The sequence below is a fragment of the Phyllostomus discolor genome, chromosome 2 (genome assembly GCF_004126475.2).
Source record: "Phyllostomus discolor isolate MPI-MPIP mPhyDis1 chromosome 2, mPhyDis1.pri.v3, whole genome shotgun sequence".
In the NCBI taxonomy this organism is placed as follows: domain Eukaryota; kingdom Metazoa; phylum Chordata; class Mammalia; order Chiroptera; family Phyllostomidae; genus Phyllostomus; species Phyllostomus discolor.
In genome coordinates, this window is record NC_040904.2 from 62173418 (window position 1) to 62195040 (window position 21623).

Sequence of the window (21623 nt, forward strand, 5' to 3'; positions counted from 1 at the left end):
GAGGTAGTATTAAAAACCATGGAGGCTATTACTTATCTAATAATTGATGGGCCACAGAAAGAAAGAATTATGGGTAATTGGGAGGGAAAAAGAATAAATGAAGATAAAACCAACACAAATTTGTCAGCTGAATGTAACTATGATCAGCTTGAGGATTTTGTTAAATTATAAGTAAAGAAGTCCAAATTCACTGAAACCATCTTATAGCATCATGTTTTCCATTTCATGAAACAGAAACATTTTTTTGTGCTTCACTGACAACTTTGATGGTGGTAATTTGCAAAGATAGAAATTATGATTTAAAGAAAGGTAAAAAACAATCTATTCCAGCTGTGGTTTGAGGAAGCTAAGTTGGATTTAAAAGTAAAGTCCTTTTTAATTTCCCTCTTGCCACACAAGACTTTGAATATTGCTGACTCCTAACAGATACAATAGCATGACATCAATAGAGCACTCCCACAGAATATCCAAAGGAAAAAAATCTGCCAGTTGGATGAAGAGGAATCACTAATTAATTCATTGGGTAAACAAATGATTCATGGCGGGCCCCAGACCCAGACAAAGGTTAGTTCTCTCCCAACATGGCACCCATGCTTCTTTCTCAGCTCCACAACCTCATCTAATCTCCCATGGCAGTCACATGTGCTTTTTGGTTAACATAATTTTTTTTGTAATGTCAGTCCTTTAGAGTACATGGAGAACTAAAATCTGTTTTAAAAAAGCCATATTTTCTATTGTCTTTCCATTTTATCATTAAGGTTTTGGGCAATCTAATATAGTACTCTCCCAACCTCAAATTGTTACTTTTAGGTCATTTTGGTGAGGTAGGAATTTTCAGTTACATGATTGATGATGTCTTCTAAAATTTTTTTCAAGGTGTACAGAAATTCAGTACATATTATATGAAATTAATATATTTGGCCAACTCTCAAATATTTTGGTTAGATTAGCTTCCTCTTGGGCTTACATGTCTAAATTATCTGCCAAATGTTTGGAACACTTAAAAAAATTTTTTTTAAAAGAACAATGAATTTTTAAAAATCTGTTGATTTTACAAAGAGAGAGCAGAAAGAGAGAGACAGAGAAAGACAGAGAGAGAAAAACAATTTGTTGTTCCACTTATTGATGCATTCATTGGTTGGTTCCTGTATGTTCCCTGACTGGGGATTGAACCCCCAACCTTGGTGTATCAGGATGACATTCATATCAATTGAGTTACCTGGCCTGGGCTGGAACACCCTTTTTTTTTATTGTATTTTTTTCCATTACCATTTAGTCTCCTTATTGGAACACTTTTTAAAAAGAGTTATATGAAAGATAGGTTACTTGGTAAAGTAGTATTATTATTAAAAGTTATGAGAAGAAAAATAAATTCTGAGTTATGAGAAGTAAATTATGAGTTATGAAAAATAAAGTTATGAGAAGAAAAAAATGAATCTGAGATTTGACATGAAGTTGATTTTTTTTGATTCCTTGGAATTATGATGGGATAAATTTCCAAATATTAACATGTAATTTACTATTTATAGATCAGTATATTTATTTATTTTCTGAGAGAGAGGAAGGGATGGAGAAAGAGAGGAAGACAAACATCGATGTGTGAGAGATACACCTATCAGTTGCCTTTCATACAACCCCAACTGAGGTCCTGGCCAGCAACCCAGGCATGTGCCCTGACTGGGAATTGAAACTGTGACGTTTCAGTTCTCAGGCCAGTGCTCAATCCACTGAGCCATATCAGCCAGGGCAATAGATCAATTTCTTATTCCTAAATTTACTATGTATATTCTTGAAGAAATTTTAATTTTATGCTCTGTTTTGTGACAATTAATATTTCAGATTGAAACAAGTATGCATACCATAAAGTAAAAATAAATATTGATATTTCTCTGTTTCTTAGTCTCTTCCTTCTAGATTACATTCCCTAAGATAGATCATATATAAGGCCAAAAAATGTCTTACTATTTCAAATGGCTGATACCATATGGAGCATGTTTTCCAACTATAACAAAATTAAACTAGAAATTTAAATAAAAAAGATATCTGGATAATCCCCAAATATTTGGAGTCCTAAAAACTCACCATTACATTAGCCAAGAATCAAAGAAATCAAGAGTAAACTCCAAAAACTAAATTGAGTATAAATTTAAAAAACATAAATTTTAAGAGACACAGCTGAGGTATTGCTTAGAGTTTCTGCCAAAACTTCTAGCATAAATACAGGATTAAATATTTATATCATTGGGTAAGCAAAATTTCTTAGGACACAAAGAACATGAGTCTTAATAAAAAGAAGATAAATTAGACTCCACCAAAATTAAAAACCATTTAGAAATAAAAAGGCAAAGCCACGGATTGAAAAAAATACTGGCAATACATATTTCTGACAAATAATTTATATCCAGAATATATTAAGAACTCTAACAACTAAACAGGACAAGCATTTAATTGGCAAAAGATTTAAACTAAAAACTTACAAAAGAAAATGCATAAATGACCAATAAGCACAAGAAAAGATGTTCAACATCATTAGTCATCATGGCAATGGAAATTAAAAAGCAAAAATAAAATATTACCACATCTCTATTAGAACAGCAAAAATTAAAATAATGGACAATGCCAAATGTTTCCAGAGTTTTGGGGCAACTGAAACTGTTATAATTATTATAAGAAAGGTAAAATATTACAATTACATTGGAAAACTATTTGGCAGGTTTTTATATGGTTAAATATCCAGCAATTTCACTCCTAGGTATTTATGAAAGAAATGAGAATATATGTCTACACGAAGACTTGTGATGAATGTTTGTAACAATTATATTTATAATTGTAAGAAAATAAAAACCAAAAGTATCTCCAGAGGAGAATAAATAAACACATGGTAATATATCCATACAATGGAACACTTCTCAGAAACAAAATGGAACAAATCTCTGATACATACCACAACCTAAGTAAATATAAAAAATATGGTGAATAAGAAGCATACATAAGGAAATATATACTTTATGATTCTGATTATATGAAATACTATAAAAAGGAAACCAATTTATAATGACAGAATGCAAAATGCTGATTGCCTAAGGCCAACAATGGGGTATAGAATTGATTTTCAAGGAGGGAACTTTTTTGCCTTGGTAGTGGTTGCTTTGATGTTTATATTTATTAAAACCCATCAAATTGTACACTTGGAAGTGTGCATTTCATTATATACAAACTATGTCTCAAAAGTGTTGGTTGTTTTCAAAAAAGAAGACCAAAAACCTACCATGACCAGTTTTGTGTAGATAAACTAGAATATGGGATTTTTTTCCCTTTACTCATATTTGTTCTGACATTTGTATTTTTTTAAGTGTGCAAGTATTTCTTCTATATTGGAAAAAAACAGCATTTTTAAAATGTTCTATACAAATTCCATATAGGTTTGCTCTACTGCATTTCATCTTGCCTATAATTTCTTTGCTTTTTTTTCCAAAGAAAAAAAAATAGAGAGCTACAGGAGTTTTAGAGAGAATAATATATTTCCTATATTTAGACCAAACTGTTTTAAAGTAAAAAACAAAACATAACAAAACAAAACAAAACAAAAAACCCTCACACAGGATCTTCTACATCGTTTATTTGTTAGAGAATTACATGGGCCGAAGATCTCAGCAGAATGATGGTTTATGATCACTCAGCTGCCTCATCCTGACCTCCCTGTAGCAAAAGTTCAGCTTCTTTGGAACAGAAGGGATAGTGTTTCTTTTAGAATTTCCCCAGGAGACAACCAACCCCCCCCCCCACCTTGTTCTTTTTGTTCTTTGGTTTGAAGACACTTTAGAAAACTTAATATTAAAGGCACTTTTACAGGCAGGCTGATGAAGCAGGTTGTTGAAATGGTATGAGAGTAATCTTGGGTACATTAATTAAAAAATAAAAAGGAATACCCTGGCACAAGGCCATGCTGCCCTCCACCGCTTAGTAAATTTAATTAAACTGGCCTGTTTCTAGGAGAGGTTTTCTGCTTGAGTTTGGATGGTTAGTGCAAGTAAGGTTTACAGAAGTTCTTTGGATAGGTGTTCAATTAGATTTTCCAGTTTGAGCTGCCCTGAGGTTATATACATTTTTGAGTGATTCAGTGCATTTTTATTTTCAGTTTTCTGGGTCATTTTTCAATTACCGTGGAAGCCAAAGAAACAAACTTGATGAATGAGTAGAATCAAAGAGGAAACAAAGCATTTCTAATAGATTGATAGAATCCAAAGGAAATATTTACAGTTTCCTTCTTTCATTTATCTTTTAGTAGCAATTCTGTTACCATTTATTGACTTATTCATTCTTATATTCCCTATCATTTATTCATTTATTCCTTCATTTGTTCATTTATTAACAAATGTATACCAAGTGCATAGTAAGTGGCCCAGGTCTCAAAGATTCAGTGCAACTTAATTACCATTTTCTGAACCTCTTAAGTTTGTGGCACTGTGCACACTGTATTGGTAATCCTTAAATTTCTGAAAATTATACTTATTTTCTAAGTGTAGAAAATGAGACTGAACCAGACTTTGAACTTAAATATCACTGACTCAAAAGTCCAGTTTCATTCCATTAAACCACTCTGTCTCCCAAATCATATTTTAGAAACAAACTAAAAAGGTCTATGAATGATCAGGATAGCAAGCACATTTAGAAAGATCAGAGGACTGGGAAGTAAGAATTCTAGTCCTGGCCCTGACAAACTGTTCGCGATCTTGTAGAGATCTTGTAGGAGATTTGTGTATAAGTCTCCTATAAAAGAGGAAAGAAATGTATTAAATTATTTTTATGGTCTCTCCCTTCCAGTTCTAAATATTTCTAATGAAAGTATTTTTGCTTTGAAGATTATAAACAGTTGACTTAGTAGTTTGATTTTCAGAGATTTTATGATTTTTAAGTTATTATTTTGCTTTTTGTTTTCTGTCCTTTCTAACTATCTTGTCGATTAGGCTCCAAAATGAAAACGAAGAATATTGGGTACCTAATTTGGGGGAAAGTCAGATGTAAAACTGTCAACGGATTCCAACTAACATCAAGCAACTTGTGAGACTGATGGCTCTGCAGCTCTAGTTTCAAACTTCCCGTTTGGCATTATTCCTTGAAAATGACAATATAATGATGTTCTCAGTTTGATTTTAAAATATTTTAATCTTAATTAAAGAATAAAGAAAAAGTTTCATTTGCTGAGCTCGAATGCTCGCCAAGGATGAGAAGACTATATCTCAGCTGTATGTCCTGTTACACAGTGTTCTTGGAACTTCTCATATGTCATTCTGTCTGTTTGTGTGCAATCTGATAACTAACTACAATTAGCAAATGAAATATTTATATATGCTGCCACAAAGTCAGTCCATATGTGCAAAATAATGCAAGTTCCTCAGTAGCATTTAGCATCACTCACTGTTATGTTTCTTGGAATAGATTTTATGATGCTTTAGGAAATATGCCCCAAAGCGTGCAATTTTCTTGTTTTGCATGTTTGTAGTAGAGCTCAGACCAGTCTTCAGGAGGTGACCTGTTGCTCTCTAACAAAACTGAGCACCATCAGCACAGAGATCTCTTTCTTCTTTCTGTGCCACTCATGTGCTTGATTTACAAGCTACACCGTGTCCCAAAGAGCAGTGCTCATCCATGTGGGCTAGCCAGTGACCAGTTTATTTATAAAAATTCCAGTCATTGTCTGAGCACAACTGATTGAGGCCACAAATTGAGAGCTTAGTAAAGGAAATTTAAATCTTCAGCAGATACACAATCTATAATCAGTACACGAACAATTTAACAAAAAAGCTTGTTGATACCTTAAAAATTTTTAAGAGGAAGAGAGAGAAAGGAGAGAGGGAAGAGAGAAAAGAGGAAGAGAGAAAAAAAGCATGAGTTAACGGATATGGATGCCCCTGGAGCTGAGTTCTGGTATTTGTGCTACTGAATTATCATTTGTGCAATGATACAGCCAATACAAATAGCTGAAGTGTAATGAGCCAGAGAGAGGTCCTGGTTATCAGACTAATAGAAATAAGAATGTCTCTAACCAAACACAGCTAATGTCTAGTTCCAGGGGATATAGATGCCATTAACTTATGACCTCTATGTTTTTCTATAATACAGACCTTGTTAATAATGCAAACTCACTTAAAATGTACAATTGCACAGCTCTCAAGAGGAACCATGAAGGTATGTTACTACAATAATGATGTCGTGTCACTTGAGTTTGAAGTAGTGAGGGCTGCATTATTTTCTGTCTTTTTATATTGTAATACATGTGTGGTGGGGTGGTTTAAGAGACCCCTTGCTGTCTCAAACTGTGCCCTTTAAGTGCTGACCATGAACTGGGCTCAAAGATGATTTGGACACTTAATACACTCCAGGACAAAAGTTTCTCCTAACATGGTAGAGAGAGCAAAAAGGAAGAAATTAATTCTATCATTCAACTTTATTGTCATTAAGGCACACTTAAAGACAGGAGAAAGACTGAAAAATGGAGATTCTCATACTGAGCTTGTAGTGCCTGATTGTGTATTGTATAAATTAATGGCATCAATGCCTATAAAGGAATAAAAATATGCAGTGCTATCTAAGCAAAGGTTTAAACAAATACAGTTCATCCTGAGTTAAAAGTGCTAACTTGGATTCTCACAGCCAAGTCTCTTTGCAGGGCCTGTTGGATTTAGTTGAAAAATTGTTAATTTAGAGCTATACTGAAAACTTACTTGGTTAAATAAAATCATCCTGGTGATTGATTGTCCTTCAGTCTACTTTTACATAACCTCTTTATCATGGTTCTCATTTTCTCTTAGGAAATGATATGAATATTTCTCATACATATCAAAAATATTTAACAAGGGGGAGTGCTTTCTTTTACTTAAAAACATTCGAAGTCTTGAAGATTGTTACTGTTCCTAATTTTTGCTTTTGCCATCCATAAACTTTATGTATCCTATTTCCTTGTTTATGACATACGATAGTTTTTTTAAAGATCTTATTTATTTCTTTATTTATTTTTAGAGAGAGGGGAAGGGAAGGAGAAAGAGAGGGAGAGAAACATCAATGTGTGGTTGTCTCTCGAGTGCCCCCTACTGAGGATCTGGCCTACAACACAGGCATGTACTCTAACTGGGAATCGAACCAGCAACCCTTTGGTTCACAGGCCCGCACTCAATCAATCCATTGAGTTACACCAGCCAGGGGACATAGGATAGTTTTTAAAAAGCTAAATAAAATCTAGTTAGCATGCCCTCAGGATGAGATGAGCTGAGAAAACTTGAATGAATATTCTATGGGTGACAGAATTAAAGGTAAGGTGAGAGGTTGGAAATTAAGGGGTTAATAAATCTAATTGTCCCAGTTAGGAATTCCCCATTGCCATATTTATTTAAGTAGTTTGACCTAGATTTCTATTTCAATACATACTACTGTTAAAAAGATAAACTAGGCATATTAAACGTTTTAAGAGTTTATTTGAGCAAAAATCAATTTGAATTGGGCAGTATCGAATCTAGCTCCTAGAAAGGAGCTCTGAGGAGCTGTACAAAATAAAAGGCTTTTATAGGCATAAGGAAGTTACGCTAGGTGAAAAAAAGGGCTGGTTACTGCAAGGTCACTTTCCTTTAGGGGATAGAAGGGGTCTTTTGGGCGAACTACCTAACTAGTGCTGATCAGGCAATTCCTGCTTGCCTAGTTTAAGGTTTCGTTTTTGGAAGTGTTGAAACTGTAAGTCTCAGTTTGCTGAAGTGGGGCTTAGCATAAGTGACTCCACTTGAGTTCTCTTATCATTTTAATGTTACTATATGTAACTTTGAGTATCTTAATAGACGGAATAATAGGTCTTAATAAATTGTAATCTTATGGTCAAAATTCCTTCAGAAAATTTATTGGGTGATTTCTATGTTCAGAGTCACCCTGTACCCAAGCTTTATGAGACTTTTCAAGAGAAATAGAAAGGACATACAGAAAGTAATAACTTGTCTGGATTTCAGTAAATATTAGTTAGCAATTATCATAGTGACTGAAGTCCGAGGGAGCCAAATGACTTGCTACCCAAACTTTGTTCCAGAACCAACATTATCAATACCACCTGGGGGCTTGTTAGAAATGAAAATCATTGTACTCCTGCTCAGACTTACAAAGTCTGGTAAGACCCTTTATCAAATTAACAAGACCCCCTCAGTGATTTGTGACTTGTATGCTATTGAATCTCCAGGAGCACTTCCCCAATGGACATGTGTGGGACAACTGGTGAATTTCCTTGGAAAATTATTTGGGCCTAGAAAATATTCTCTACTTTTGTTATTCTAATATTTAAAAATATTTTAAAATTTATTTTTATTGTATTTTTCCCATTACCATTATCTGCCTTATACCCTCTTCCACCTCCACCCACCTCTCTCCTCCCCACAATTACCATACTGTTGTCCATGTCCATGAGTCCTTTCTCTTTTCTGCTTGATCCCTCCACCCTCAAACTACCTCCCAGAGCTGTCAGCCTGCTCTCTATTTATGTTTGTCTCTATTTTGCTTGTTCAGTTTGTTCATTAGATTCCACATATGAATGAAATCATATTGTACTTGTCTTTCTCTGACTGGCTTATTTAACTTAGTATAATGTTCCCCAGGACCATACATGCTGTTGCAAAGTATAACATTTTCTTCTTTTTATGGCTGAGTAGTATTCCATTGTATAAATGCCTCACAGTTGCTTTATACACTCATCTACTGATGGACTCTTGGACTGCTTCCAAATCTTGGCCCTTGTAAATAATGCTGCCATGAGCATAAGGGTGCTTACATTCTTTTGAATTAGTGTTTTTGGTTCCTTTGGATAAGTTCCCAGAAGTGGAATTGCTGGGTCATAAGGCAGTTCCATTTTTAATTTTTTGAGATAACTCCACATACTTTCCACAGTGGCTGAACCAATCTGCCTTCCCACCAACAGTGCATGAGGGTTCCCCTTTGTCCAGATCCTCACCAGCACTTGTTGCTTGTTGATTTATTCATGATAGCCATTCTGACACATGTGAGGTAATATCTCATTATGGCATTAATTTGCATTTCTTTGATGATTAGTGACTGAGCATATTTTCATCTGCTCAATGGGTATAGTGGCCATCTGTATGTCCTCTTTGGAGAAGTGTCTATTCAGGTCCTTTGCCTGTTTTTAAATCTAATTGTTTGGGGTGTTTTGGTGTTGAGTTTTCTAAGTTCTTTATAAATTTTGGATATTAACCCCTTATCAGATGCATCAGTGAATATGTTCTCCCATTCAGTGGGTGTTTATTTTGTTGATGAGTTCCTTTGCTGTGCAAAAACCTTTTAGTTTGATGTAGTCTCATTTCTTTATTTTTCTTTTGTTTCCTTTGCCTGAGGAGACATATCAGAAAAAAAGATTGCTACAAGCAATATCCAAGATTTTACTGCCTGCATTTCCTTCTAAGATTTTTATGGTTTTGGGTCTTACATTTAAGTCTTTAATCCATTTTGAATTTACTCTTGCATGTGGTCTAGTTTTATTTTTCTGCACATCTCTGTCCAATTTTCCCAACATCATTATTGAATGAACTATCTTTAGCCCATTATATATGCTTGCTTGCTCTGTCAAATGTTAATTGACTATAAAGTTGTGGGATTATTTCTGGGCTCTCTATTCTATTCCATTGATCTATGTGTCTGTTTTTATGCCAGTACTGTGCCATTTTGGTTACTGTTCCAAAACCAGATAAAGACACTAAAAAAAAGAAAATGATAAGCAAATATCTCTAATGAACAGAGATGCTAAAATCTTCAACAAAATATTAGCAAACTGAATATAGCAATACATTAAAAAGATCATGCACCTTGATCAACTTGGATTTATTCCAGGGATGCAAAGTTGGTACGTTTGCAAATCAATAAATATGATATGCTACATAAACAAAATAAAGGATAAAAACTATGTGATCATATCAATAGATGTAGAAAAGACATTTGATAAAATCTAGCACCCATTTATGATAAAAATTCTCAGCAAAGTGGGACTAGAGGTAACATTCCTAAACATAATACAGGCCACGTATGACAAACCTACTGCTATCATCATACTCAATGGGCAAAAACTACCAGTGTTCCCCATAACATAGGGTACAAGACATGGATGTCCACTTTTACCTCCCTTATTCAACATAGTATTGGAAGAACTAGTCGTAACAATCAGACAAGAGGAAGAAATAAAAGGCATCCAAATTGGAAAGGAAGAAGAAAAACTGTCATTGTTTGAAGATGACATGAAACTATACATAGAGAACCTCTCAAGGTTCCAACAAGAAACTACTAGAACTGATAAATGAATTCAGTAGTTGCTGTATACAAAATTCTAGAAATCAATTGTACTTTTATATGCCAAAAATGAACTGTCAGAAAGGGAAATTAAGAAAAACAATCTCATTCACAATTCCTTCAAAAATAACAAAATGCCTAGGAATAAACTTAAGGATGTAAAAGACCTGTACTTGGAAAATTATAAGACACTGAAGGAAATAATTAAAGAAGAAAAAAGTAAGTGGAAGCACATACTATGTTCATGAATAGAAAGAAATTAACATAATTAAAATGTCCATACTACCCAAATCAATCTACAGAGTCAATGCAATTCATATGAAGATACCAATGCAAAAATTTATATGGAACCACAAGAGGCCCTAAATAGCAACAGCAATCTTGAGAAAGAACAAACTTAGAGGGATCATGTTACCTAATATCAAACTATATTTTAAGGCCATTGTTGTTCTAATTTTTAACAACATAGGTAAACCTGCAGAACAGATAGTTACACTTAAAATTTTTTTTAAGAAAAAAGGTCTTGGAAACCCTACCCATTTTGACAGGGGCATTCCCACCATCTAGGCACTTTAGTCCACTTGAGGACAGGAAATAACACCCAAAGAGCAGTGAGGACCATGTGGAATGATGACAAACTCAACTGCACACAGGTGTAGGAGGGTACGTTAAGTAGCTATTGTGCTGACACCTATTAGCATCAGCTACATAAACATAATTATTGGTCAAAGGCAGATTGTTGTAAAACAGCTAATAAACAGGAAACATTAACTTTCCTCATACAGGGGCTTTGCAAAACCAATATTAGGCCTATGTACTCCTACATGTATTTTCTCTGAAGCCAATTAACCTCTTTATTGGAAAACAAGAGCTTTGTTACTGTTGACGTGGCAGGTAATTCTTCACAGTAGATAATTTCATTGAGCAAGACAGGAAGGAGTTGTATTTACTCACTGACTGACATTTCTGTACAATTAAAAGAAAGATTAATTGTTTAATTTCCTCAACATTGGTGCTAGTGAAGGCTAGGAGATCCATAAAACTAAAAACTATACTTTTTCATTCATCCAAGGCCAGGAGAGCTGTGGAAATTTATTTTGGAGTGGTGTATATATCTTTTTATTATCTTGAGCTTGTAAGAAAAGGTGAAGGTTTAGATATCTTTGCAGAATCAATTTTTGCTATATTTATTCCATATAACTTTGGAGGTTCAGATTGGGATATGAGTCTGTAGATTTATCAAATTGCTTTGATGTTTAATACTTAGATTTTTTGGCTGATACACAGCGCATAGAAGAAGCCAACAAAAAAGAATAATGAAAGTATAGGCAATGACCACTTTGGTAGATATAAAAAGCTGGAAATATATTTAATAATAACAACTTGTTCCATTAAAGTGAGTCCACCTACAGTTTCATGAGTGAAGGTGCAGTCACTGGCCTTGCTGAATGTGCTTGAAAATGAAGGGAAAGCAAGTTTCAGACCAAGGTGACAGAGCAGGAGGATGGCAGCTCTGTGCATGTTTGCACTGTGCTTTTCTTGTTATTTTACATCTATGTCTTACCATGTGTCCAGTTCTCCTGATTTCTCTAATCTTTTGGATTCTCTTTTGCCCCACTTCTTCTCTCTTGATATTTCCCCCCATATAATTAGGTGAAAGTCTATTCATCTATTTCATCCTTAGGGTCTAAATCTCTTTTGTTTCCTTTATTTTTTAAAGTTACTCTAGTGCCTGAGGTTGTAGAAATACAAATATCCAAGGCTCCCCTCTACATTACTGTTGTCCATTAGAAAGATAATGTGAGATCCCCATGTAATTTTAAATTAAATTATAATTTGAAATTTTCTAATAGCTATATTAAAAAGTGAAAGAAGTTAGCTTTAATGATATTTTGATTAAGCTTAATATATCTAAATTATTATCATGTTAACATGTAATCAATAGAGAAATATTATTGAGACATTTTACATTTTTTAAAAATTGAAATGCTGTATATATTTCACATATACAGCATATCTCAATTCATACTAGCCACTCTTCACATATTCAATAGCTGTATGTGACTATGGGCTATCATATCATCATATGACAAACTTTGTATCTGCACAAAGAACTTAATTCTTTTCCATGAATGTAAAATATGATTTACAAACAAGAAAAGTTTACATTTAGATCCAAGGTAGGCCCATATTCATCAATTCTCATCAATGACTATACCATATATGGCTTTAAAGTATTGAACACCTGTCAGTTTGAAAAATATTACTTAGATGGAAGCTTTTAATTTTATTATCTTGTTAAAACTTAAAATCTTTGTGTGAACACAACTACAAAAATTTTTCATTCATTTTTGGGTGAGGGTAGTATGGAAGAGAACAATGAAGGTGCTTTATCTGAGTTACTTACTTCTCTAAAACAGCTCTAATACATATATCTTCTCATTTATATTCTCCCAGGAAAATCAAAGGACTTGGATAATTTATCCTGAAAAAAATCTAACTTCCACCATTTACGTTGTGCCTTCCATTATGGTTTTTCAAATAGTTACAACCTTGGATGTTCTCAGAATGTCAAGGTATCTCTAAAACATTTGTGATATTTGGATATATCCTTCTTTTACACTGTTCCTCTGCCTCCTGAGGAGAAATGTGCACAGCACACCTTGTTAGTAGGACAAGTTCATGGGATATCTCCTCTTTCAAGTAATTGTAAAATCTCTTACGCTTATTCTGGCATTTAGGGCTGCCTTTATCAAGGGAAAAAACATAATTCTTAACGTCAATTTTGTGATCTAGGTCACATAGCAAGCTCTAAAATGGGTTTGTGAAAGACAGCTCATACTATCTGTTAGGGTGAAATTAGGAAAACAGTAAAGGAATAGAAGGTGCCCTTCCGTTAAAGAAGACCTGAAGTATGAAAACCAAAACTTATTAAACACATCCATTAGAGGGGGTTTCTCTGCATCTCAGAAAGATTTTTCTTTCACCACAGGATTACTTTATATCAACCTCTCCATCTTCCTTGCATTTAAGTATTTGAGTTTAATTTAAGTTTATAAATTAATAACTACCTGAAAGAGAGACTGGAGAGAAAGGGAAAATGAAAGCTTAAGCATTGGGAACCAGTGCCAAGTTGAAATTAATCAAAATGAGGATAAACGATGTCTAAACTTATTTTGTTAATTTAAAGAAAAAATAGGTTCATCATGAAACATTCTGTTTCTGTTCATTTTTACCTTCACATGTGCCTGAACAAATTGTGAAATGAAACTCCACAATGATCTATACTCATTACTGGTCTATTAAAGTGAAGATCCAGGAGCACCCCCACTCACCCCCATTTTATACACACAGAGAAGCATATTTCTAGTTTCAGGCCAGACGGCTCCACAATGTCCCTGTGAGATGATGGCCAGTGATTAAAGACTGTCTGAGGAGTGTAACTGCACATCTCTAGAGCTGCCGGAAAGCTAGTTCTTACCAAAAACAGCTGCGGGACCAGACTGACTTTTAACCTCCCCTGTTGAATACAGGAACTCTTGGCACAATTACAGTGCACAGAACCTATGGGGTTACCATTATAGAAACAGACTTGGCCAGCAGGAAATGTTTACATCCTGCATGAAACCCTGATGTTTGACATGAAACCAGAGTGGCTCACCCTGGTTTCAGAAAACAAAGTCTTCATCTTTGAACTTGCCTCATGGCCTAAACAAACAAATATTCCTACTTCCTTATGATCCAAAGCCTCACTCCTAACTACTCTTTTCATTGAACTGTTTTAATACTCTGTAGATACAGGAAATACACAGTCCTGCAGTGCTCTGTGTATAATGAAATACAAGCCACTTCCACCAAGGAAAACACTCAATACACAACACAACCAAGAAATACAGACACTGCATTGGTCCTTGAAATTCCTCAAAAATATAAAGAACTAGGCTTCTTACTACCAAAGCAAGATAGCCAAATTGCACTATAACTTACTGGATTTGAACCTTAGATATCAAGAAAGAGTATTAATATGCTGCCGTTTACCACATTCTCCATAATCAAATTCAGCCATTTGAAGAGAAGTGGAGGGAAATAAAATAAGCCTGAGCTGAGATGTTGAGGATCTAGAAGAGAGAAGTTACAGCTCTTTTCCAACCTCCAGTAACCCCTGGCAAATCTACAACATCACAAAACCACCTGGTCACTCTATTTCCTGCCAGGAACTGGACAAAAGAGGGAGGTAGTGAAGCTCCCCAAAGAACTGTTAATTAGTTTAATAAGCAACTTACACCTGATGCCCCTGATAATTTCACCTTCTCTACCAACAAAAAATTAAAGGGACAGGAAACACAGAAGAGGGCACTGACTATCATCTTTCAACATGGCTGATATATGCATTTTTTAAAAAAGCAAATTACTCATTTTGCTCTTAGATGAAATGCAAAAACTCTCAGAGGCCAGACAATTTTGTTTTGACGATAGAAGGCTATTAGGCTTAGACTATATTGGTTTGTATGCTTCTTGTGTTAATATGATAATACAAATGCACCCATTTCCTCACTGCAAAAGGCCAAAAGGAAGTCAGGCAGCCAAAATGAAATTATGCATAGTCATTCTACTTCCAATCTTATTTGGATTTCATGAGCATGTATGGACAAGGGAATGTTGGAAAGCCTTTGAGACAAAGTGCTGGAGGGAAAAATGGGTTATAGTGCTAGGACATTCTGATTATTTGAGTAATCTTATGGATTTATTTAATCTCTCTGAATTTCCACTCCTTCCTCTGCAAGCTAAATACCATCTTCTCAGGACTGTGGTGTACAGTGGATAAGCTGAGGCTTCTGTAGACACACCTGATCTTGAATATGAGACAAGAAAATGCTTCTTACTTTTTAAAAGATTTTGTTTGTTTGTTTGTTTGTTTAGAGGGGAAAGGAAGGAGAAAGAGAGGAAGAGAAACATTAATGTGTGAAGGACACATCAATCGGTTGCCTCTGGTAAGTACAGAACCCACAACCCAGGCATGTGTCCTGATGCGGAACTGAACCATCAACCCTTCTTCTCTTTGTGGCGCCACACCAAATCAAATGAGGCACACTGGTCAGGGCTGCTTCTCATTTTAAAAAGCCATCTTAAAAATCATCATTTTGGTTGTTTCTTCACTCAAATGAGATGATCATTTTCAGAATATCATAACATTGTACATTAATTTTCTAATGCTGCTATAATAAATCATCACAGACTTCATTGCTTAAAACAACACAAACTTAGTATCTTAATTTTTCTAGGTTAGAAGTTTAATAAGGGTCTCAGTCAGCTAAAACACAGTGTCAGAAAGACTTTGTTCCTTTCAAGAGACTCCAGGGAATAAATTTTCCTTTTTCCAGCTTCTCATGACCACCCACATTCCTTGACTTATGACCCCTTTCCTCTGTCTTCAAAGTCAGCAGAGTTAATCTCTCTGACCACAGCCAGGAAAGTGTTCTGATTTTTTAAGGAGTCATATAACTACACTGAGCTTATCAGGATAATCCAGGATAACCCCCTTTATCTCAAAGCCCTTAACTTAATCACATCTGAAAAGTCCCTTTTGCCATGTAAGGTAACATATTCATAGGTTTTTGGAAGTAGGATCTGGACATCTTTGGGGGCCATTATTCTACCATAAGAAAGTGGCAGAATCTTATAAATGTTCTTTGATACTTACAAAAAAACATCTTTGCAACCTTGACTCTGTTTCAAGGACATTCATGGACAATTTTAAAACTTCCCATAGTCTTTCAAATAGTTTTCTAGTGTCAAAACTGGTAATATGAAAGTAAATTGAATGAACATAAATACACACACTTTTTGGATCAAATTATGTTTAAGATATCTTCTTGAGCAAACTATTTTAAAATATCAATTTGTTATGGAAAATTGGGTTAAAAGTTTCAAATAATCTAACAACTAACTTGATAAAACTATCAACTTCAAAAATAGTAAGATAAACAAATGTCAAAATGTAGTCAACTATATTTCTGTCCCTCTTAAAATTCCCTAAGATAATGAAATATGTCAATGACTTTCATATTCTCCCTATAGCTATAGTTTTTTTTTTGACCCAAATTATTTTTAACTTACACCATCCCATTATACTCAATGCACAAGGCAGTTCTGGGGTACCACATTCTAGTCCTTCTCATTCTTCTTTGCTGAATGTTTTCTGTGTTACTAAAATGGAAATAATAGAATCCCCCAGGAATCAATATTACGGTACTTTTATCCAGTTACAACTTAATTCTTGGCCAATGACATTTGGTCTCATAGCCTCCATATCCTGACAAATGTGGAAGTCATATTCTCAGGCCCAACCATCTCAAAGTGCCTACATGTCCTCTCTACCTACATGTCTAATAGCCTTATCAAAGCTACTCCTTCTGAAGGCTTTCCCTTCTCAATAAATGGCAACTCATATATTTCCATTGCCTAAATTCTGGGGTGTTCCATGCTGATCCTCTCTCACAGCCAACATAAATAAACTATGACAATTTTGCTTTACAAATACACCCAGAACTTGACCCCTTCTCATAACACCGTGCCCACAATTTCCCTAGTCCAAGCCACCATCATTGCTCTACCTATATTATTGCAATAGTTCCCAAATGGTCTTTCTATTTCTATCCTGGCCTTCTCCCCTGCTCAGAAACCCCCTGCAACTTCACATATCACTCAGAATAAATGACAATGTCTATATTACAAAGGCCACACCCTACATGACCTGGTCCTCTACCTCACTACTTTCATCTCCAGCCATTTTTTCAATGACACGCTCTGGTCTCATTGGGTCCTTCAGAGTTGGCTGTGTTGGCTACCTTCCATTTGGTCTTCATGATCCCCTCTTCATATTCCTCCCCTTTATTCCATGCCCTGAGAGAGGAAAACAAAATATGGACTTGGTCGATGTGTGCCTTAGCCCTCTAGTTTGAACAGGAAGGGTCACTGGCAAGAAATGAGAAGGAGAAAGAGAGGTCTGTAACTGCTCTCTTGCCCCCTGCAGGTTCTCTCTAATGTAGGCTGCATCTCTCATTTAAGGAGTCCAATCCTACAAAGCAGTCCTTTCTAGATGTTTCTCTCTGTTTCTGGATTCCTGCAGCTAATCTAGTGCCTTGTCCCTTTAGGTATAATATTTGTAATGAAGACCCACTATTATTAGTCTTAGGTACAGTATTTTTTCATTGACTTCCTTGCACTTTGTCTCTGCTCTTTACACAGAGACTTATGATTAAATTCAAATTATTCTGTGGGGACCCTGACACCAAGTTTACTTCTTTAGAACCTTAGACCTTTGGACTCACTCATTCCTATGCCAGGTATATTCATCTCCTTGATAGTCTTATGGTTCATTTCCTTCCCTTACATCTGTCTCTGTCAAATGTCACCCCAGCAGAGAGGCACTCCTTGTTATTCTACATAAAATGACAACATCTCTTCCATCTCTCTCTATCCCATTGCCTTGTTAGCTTTCCCCCTAACATGTTTAAAAGCATAACATGTTTTACCCACTTACATGTTACATATCTATTTGTTGTTGCCTATTTTCTCCCATTAGAATGCAAGGAAGCCTCTATTTGAAAAGGAATTATGTTGTACTCTGTAGCATCTCTCAAGCTTAGAACAGGACTGGACACACACACACACATAAACACATACATACAATAGGCACATATATCATATGTTGGATAAATAAATGAATAGAATTACATTTTGAATAACAGAAGTAAAGGGTTTAGTCAATGAGAGACTGGGAGAGTTTCATGTGGTTGCTTGACTCTAAAATCTAAGGAAAAACAATATATCAAGGGCCTGAAGAGTCTCCCAAGTGAATTCTGGATCCTTTCTAATCATACAATCTCATTTCAATCTTTTCTCCATTGTTCTTTGAACTCTGCTTGCATAAATCAAATGAAAGAAAGCAACTGTGGAGTTCTGGCCAAGATGGAGGTATAGGCAGAAATCCTTCACTTCCTTGCACAAACAAAAGGAGGATAACAAACAATCTAAAATCAATAAACAACCAAAAGTGCCAGAAAATCAAACCTCATGGAACTCCAACAACCAAGGAATTAAAGAAAAAATCAACCAGAACAACCAGATTGGTAAGGTAGATCCAGCAAGCCAACTCAGAAAAACCACTGGGAGGTGGCTGGGGTGGGGCTGGCAGCCCAGCAGAGCTGCACTGGAGGGACTGACTTAAGGGGAGATCTGAGACTCAGAGCTGACTGTGGGCCACAGCTGGGGTTGCTGGGGTTGCCATGGTGGGAGATACTTCCAGTCTGACAAGAGAGTCTGTTGGAAAGTGTGCTAGAGACAAGCAGGTGAGCTGCGTTGCTCCCTCTCTGGCCCCTCTGTGACAGTCAGCATAGCAAAAACAGTAGCCCAGCCAGGGTGGATACCTAAGGCCCTGCTCCTTACAACCTATCAGCTGTGCTAAGACAAAGAAATATGGCCCAAATGAAAGAATACAGCAAAACCTCAGAACTAAGCAAGGAAGAGATTGCCAATCTATCTGATGAAGAATTTAAAGCCCTGGTAATCAAAATGCTCACAGAACTGATTGAGCTTGGTTGAAAAATGAAAGAATAAATGAAAGATACCCAAAATGAAATAAAGCAAAATATTTAGGGAACCAACAGTGACAAGAAGGAAACCAGGATTCAAAGCAACAATTTGGAACAAAAGGAAGAAATAAACATCCAACTAGATCAGAATGAAGAAACAAGAATCCAAAAAAAAAGGAAGAGAGGCTGAGTATTCTCTGGGACAATGTGAAATGTTCCAATATCCAAATTATAGAGGTGCCAGAAGGAGAAGAACAACAGCAAGAAATTGAAAACTTATTTGAACAAATAATAAAGGAAAAGTTCCCCAATCTGGCAAAGGAAATAGATTTCCAGGAAGTTCAGGAAGCCCAGAGAGTCCCAAAGAAGCTGGACCCTAAGAGGAACACACCAAGGCACATCATCATTAAGTTACCCAAGGTTACTTAAAGTTAATAAAGACAAAGAGAAAATCCCAAAAGCAGCAAGAGAAAAGGAGACAGTTACCAACAAAGGAGTTCCCTTAAGGCTATCAGCTGATTTCCCAAAAGAAACCTTCCAGGAGAGAAGGGACTAGAGAGAAGTATTTGAAGTCATGAAAAGCAAGGACCTATACCTAAGATTACTCTATCCAGCAAAACTTCCATTTAGAATGGAAGGGCAGATAAAGTGCTTCCTAGATAAGGTCAAGTTAAAGGAGTTCATCATCACCAAGCCCTTATTATATGAAACATTAAAGGGACTTATCTAAGAAAAAGAAGATCAACAATATGAACACTAAAATGACAGCAAATTCATAACCATCAACAAATGAGCCTAAAAGAAAATAAAAAATAAAAACAATGAAAACAAAAACTAAGCAAATAACCAGAACAGGAACAGAATCAGAGAAATGGACATCACACAGAAGGAGTTCAGTGGGAAGGGGGAAGGGAGGAACAGGAAAGAAAAAGTACAGGGAAGAGGAAGCATGATTTGTAGGCATAAAATAGGGAGAGATTAAAATGGTGTGGGAAACAGAGGACTCAAAGAACTTACATGTACAGCACATGGACATGAACTAAGAGGGGAGATGCTGGAGGGTTGGGGGGGCAGGGTGGAGAGGTGATAGAGGGGGAAAATTGGGGAAACTGTAATAGCATGACCAATAAAAAATACTTCAAAAAAGAAATTCCTTGGCAAATGTCATAATATCCAGTAAGTATTTAATAAATGTTGGTTGAACCATAAAAAAAAAAAGAAAACAACTGTGAAGGGTTAAATATAGTTTGAAGACAGAATGAGAAACAAACCAAGTTTAAGATGAGGACAAGCAGAACTATAGCTGAGGAAGTCTGCAAAATTGAATCAGGGGGCTATGAATGAGGTGAGCGAGCATGAGTTAGATTTAAATAGAGAAAAGCATTCTGTTCTAGAGACACCTGGAGTTGATACTTGATCTATTTTTCCTAATCCAGTTGCAGGAACAAAATAGAATAGTGTGTTGATAAAATAAGTGTAGGTTTATAAATGTTTGTTAATATAAAGTATATTTAATGCATCAGTACTATTATTGAACAGTTTCTTTTCAAGATTATGCAGCTAAAGCAGAATGGAGTAGAAAGTGGATGCAAGTAAAGTGTAAGAATCAAAATGATTTTTTTCTATTTATAATAATTAAGAGCCATAGAGAGACAAACTAAGTAATACAACCTCAAATAACTGTGTAGATTAATGGCAATTGTGAGTTTCAGGAACTATATACCTTGAGGTCTGTCCACAAAGTATCCAGCCGTGTACTGTGAAAAATAGAGACATTTACTGAAGAAGATACAAGATACAAGAAACATTGTACATAGGACAATGATGCCTCAGTCCCGTTCAAAGTAGGTACCTTGGGACTTCACACAGGTCTCTCAATGTCTCTTGCACTGTTCAAAACACTCTGCAAAATCCTTTGTTAGAATAGTTATCACCTGCCTGATCCTATTTTCCTGAATCTCACTGATAGTCTGAAATATCTTCCCTTCCAAAGGTGATTTTGGTTTTGGGAAAAGCCAGAAGTCACAAGGTACCAAATCTGTGCTGAAAGGGGGTGCTGAGTCATCTGGATGATTTGATGTTTTGACAAAAAACTGCACGAAACTATGCATGAGCAGGTGCATTTTCCTTATGAAGCTGCCAATCACCAGTTGCCCATAGCTGCAGCCATTTTCATCATATTGCATCTCTCAGTCAATTGAGGCAGTATTACTCCTTATTAACTGTTTGGCGTGGAGGAGCTTATTCATGATGGACAAAACCTTCCCAATCAAAAACCAGTTAACATGGTCTTCATCTTGCTGTGGCTTTGCTGTGCCTTCTACAGATGTGGAGAACCAGGCAACTTCCATTGGGATGACTGGGCCTTTGTTTCTGGATCATAGCAGTAGACTCACCTTTCATCTCTGGTTATAACCTTCTTGAGGTAAACCTCATTCACTGGTAGAAGTTTGAATCAAGTCATTAGAAACTGTAGCACGATGTTCCTTCTGCTTTGGTAGTAGGAGTTGCAGAACAAATTTTGCCATGACACATTTCATGCCAAGATCCTGCTCAAAATCTCAAACACAGTAGTTTGTAAAATCCCTAGATCAGCTTCTAGTTCTCACACTGTCAGTCGCTGATATTTGTTGATTGCAGCCTCTACATATTCAACATTCTCAGATGTTCTGCTTATTGCAGGCCTTTCAGAATGTGGATCCATTT